Source organism: Mus caroli, chromosome 5, assembly GCF_900094665.2.
Source record: "Mus caroli chromosome 5, CAROLI_EIJ_v1.1, whole genome shotgun sequence".
Lineage (NCBI taxonomy): Eukaryota > Metazoa > Chordata > Mammalia > Rodentia > Muridae > Mus > Mus caroli.
This window is the reverse complement of record NC_034574.1, coordinates 21,151,037-21,155,238: the sequence shown is the minus strand read 5'-3', so window position 1 is coordinate 21,155,238 and position 4,202 is coordinate 21,151,037.

Here is a 4,202-nt window from a genome sequence, read left to right as displayed (position 1 = left end):
TAGTGTTGTTCTAGTGTTCAGAGCTACTGCACAGCACACATAGCATTCCTGGTAGGGCAAAGGAAACAGGGATGGTAAAGCAGAGAACCTGATAGTAAATGATTCCTTAGAGAGAGGCATGACATGCCTGCCCAGTGTGCACAAAGACCTCAGGGTCACAAGTGAGAGCAGAGGTCTTAGAAACAATAAAAATGTTATTTATTGTGCTCCCCTCTCTTTTCCTCCCTCCCTCTCCTCCCTTCATCCATCCATCTCTCCCTCCCACCTCTTTCTTTTCTTCACTGAATATTTTGTCCTCTAAATAAGTCTTGGTTTTTTGACCTCCCCATTCACATCCAATCCAGACAGCAAGGAATCTTAGAACAAGAGGATAATCCATGCAAAAGCCCAGGGGACCCCAGATAATGTCAGTTTGTGTTCTACAAATGCAGGCTCCCACAGGAGAAAGTAAGAACTGAGGAGATCAACCACCTCTGGGCTGGAGGAAAGCTCACACTCAGGCATTTTTCTGGGAGGCAGGAACAGACCCCAGTCTCCCTAAACTCACAAGTTAATCAAATGCCCCCTCTAAGATGTGACACACTGCATAATCAATGGCCTTCTGAGCTGAAAGAGATCTTGACGATCAATCCACACAGCCAATTTTACAGAAGAGAAAACTGAGGCTGGAAGGCATTTGCTGTCTGACTCCAGATCTCCCAGTTAGTCAGGAGTGTTATGGAAATGGAGTTCAGAATTCAGGTTCTTGGGTAGCACTGAACCTCAAAGAAAAGCTGAGTTTCTGGTGAGCACATGGTCATGGGTGTGGGAGGCTGTCTTCATCCTCACTGCAGTCTCCCCAGGTGTCTAGTGGAAAGAAAGTCCTGTGTGGCATTGAGCCCACAAGGACAAGGAACATGGCCAGGAGTGATGCCCGCTGAGGGTTGTCAAAGTCAACAAAATCTCAGAGGAGGCAAAGCAGATGCATGGGTGCTAAATAATACATCAGAGCAGAAAGTGCTGAAACCCAATATCCTGCAGAGAAAGAAAGCAAGAAAAAAACAGCTTTTCACACCACTGAGCTGTGAAAAAGCCTCAGGAATTGAACACCCCAGGATCCATGGACAGTAGGAATGAAGGGCAGTCCGAGAACTGACTCCAGTTTGTATAAGGAATACTTAGAAATCCTGATCACCCAGCCAGGTGGCCAGCCCACTCTCCAAGCTCCACAATCCCAGACACACAACTCTTCCTAAGGTCCTTCAAGACAGGGCCTGAGATGAGGTCATGGTTGAGCAGTATACCTGAAAATATAAAGTCCAAGAAGACATAAAGTAGTCTAAGCAACAAAAGGTAGGAAGACATAATTGGAGCCATTACCATGCTACCCAGGATGTTGGTGCCCCCAAGAACACACTGATTATGGAACTCTAGGTCATCTTCTCTGTCAAAGGGCAAGAAGCTCCCGAGAGGATAAAAATGGGACACCCAAGTCTCTAAAAGGATTGCTGAGCTGCAGACATGTACTCAGGGGTTCTAGGGAAAGTGGAAGATATCTGTGAAGAAACCAAGCAAGTGATTTTCCAGAAATTGTGACACGGAGGAAAAAACAAACAAACAACAAATAAACAAAAACAAAGACAAAAAAAAAACAAACAAACAAAAAAAACAAAAAACCTTCTCATTGTACTTCTCTGCTTGCCTCTGAAGACCCTGGTAGCCAGACATGTACCTCCAGGGAGGCAAGGGGAACAGGCCAGCTTTCCTCAGTCAGGGTACCATTCAGAATGCATGGAAAGAGCTCCCTCAGATGTGTGCTTGCCCAGCATGCTCACTCAAAGGAGCCCTATTTAACCAGGCTGCTAGAGTCAGAATGTCAGAGTTCAGTATGTCACAGATCCACTTGCCTCCAAACTGCTGTCCTGTGATGGGACAGGAGATGCAATGAATCTGGCCAGCTTCAGGAGAATCCTTCTCCGTGCTCCCCATAGTTGTGCTTACAGCACTCCAACATACAAAGGCGTCATACCCTGTCCATCATCCTGTGTGCCTCAGCCACTGACTCCAAACCCTTCCCTCTGTATTCTACATATCAAGACCACCAGCCCAGCTTTCTCCATGAAAATATCTGAATACTCTCTTTGCCCTTCCTCACCTAGAAGAAGCCTGACTGTCACTTAAGGACACTGCATCCCCTTCAGAGCCCTCAAACCAATAGGCTGAGGTGAGGCAGATTTTCTCTGCTTTCTTTACTGGGCTCCTAGAACATTATTGGGGAATGATGGGCTGTTTTTGCCAACCCCAGACCTAAAAGCTCATCAAGACTGAGACTACAGCTGACTCAACACATGCTTTTCTGATTGGTCAAGAGGGAGTGGGCAGTCCACCAGTCAACCTCTGCTTACCCAGCCACAGGAAGTCCCTCGTGTCCCATTAGTCATGAATGTGGAGTCTGTCTAACTGGGGTTTCTTCAAAGGCATTGAGTATCCTGAATCTCACACATAAGCAACCAGAAAGATCCAGTAAGGAGTACACTTGTCTAGGCCTCTATGTTTCCAGACCAAACTCAGGATTTAATTGGCAAAATGTAACTCATCTACAGTTTTGTTTGCATTTCAATTCAATAAATACTTTCTAAGCACATAAATTTTCTTTGTTAAACACTGTAGATGCAAAGATATCTACAAGGGAGACACTTTCATTTATAAAAGAAAATGCAAAAATGCCCATTCATTCTTTCTCCCCCACACAAACTTACCTTTCCTGACCACCTCAGCCACACAGTAAATCTTTCCAGATGTCCCTGACTCCTTAGCCCACTAACATAAGCACTTTCGAAATGCAGCTAGGAACAAAACTTCATGATTAAATCAACTCATTTTCAGGGTAGAATAATTGCCTCCACTCTTAAACTTCTTCATTTTAAGTATAATAATAGCAAGTACTAACCTAGAGTGATGGCTCAGTGGATGGTACCATGTTTAAAGTGGCACTGAGTCAGCCTCTCAACCCGCAGGGAACCAGGATTTTGGTAATCAGGTAAAAAAGGAGTCAGGGGTGGAGGAGTTGAGGGGGGTTGAGACAAACAGACACTGACACAGAGAGAATCCTGTATCTGAATGTAATATCTCAAACCAAACATCAGATTTATAACACAGAAGAAAAACAAGAAAGCTAGGTGATACATCAGCCAAGATACATTGAGATGCATAATGGTTCTTAATACAAAACAGAGAAAATGCATACATAAAAAGCTACCAGGAGCCAGGCAGTGTTTACAGCTGAGATAAGAACTGCTCTATCTAAAATCAGCTATTCACAGGAGCCAGGTGTAATGCTAGTCTATTGTTAAAACCACCACCAGGGGTCCCTTAGTAAATACCTAATTATGTTATTCCTCTGGGCCTAGTGAAAAACATGCACCAGGGGAGTTCCATTCTACTAACCCCTTCATGAATAATACAATATTCCAGTTCCTCCTTAAGCCACAACCATCCTTCTTTTTACTATTATGTAATGTAGTCTGTCTTTCATGTCTGTAATGAGAATTCTAAGTTTACTATTTTGAACTAGCCCTGAGATTTTTAGCTCCTATCTGGTAAACTGTGAGATGCCTGATTGCTATCAAAACTGGAAGCATTTCGTCTGAATGAGTAAAATTTTTATGAAATTCCAAGCCCAGGGTCAGGTTAAGGACTGCCTAGGACAATGGTGAAGGCCAGGAACTAAAGTTCAAACTAATTTAGGTATTTGTAAAACCATTTCTTGGAGGCACCTATAATAAAACAATACTGAAAGAAAGCACACAAATCCATTCACTGACTAACTCAAGGACAAGTTTGGAGCATTCCTGCTATGGGATGCCAAGGCTCCAGGAGACTAAGTTTCCGTGAAACGTTTTGCCCCAGGACTGCATCCAAGCTTTTGGGCCTTTCACACAGACTTCACTGGAGTGGGTGTGGCATAAAGTGCTTATGGTTCTTTCAGAAGATAGATGTTTACTTTATAGTATTCACATAGGGCAGCTCACAATTGTTATAACTATAGTTCCAGGGTCAGTCCAAAACAGCAGGCATTGCAATCCCATGTATTCACACACACACACACACACACACACACACACACACATGAACACACATCACACACATGCAAACACACATATACATGCATAAACACACGTTTAAATTTTTTATTTTTATTTTTTATTTTTTAAATCTAATTT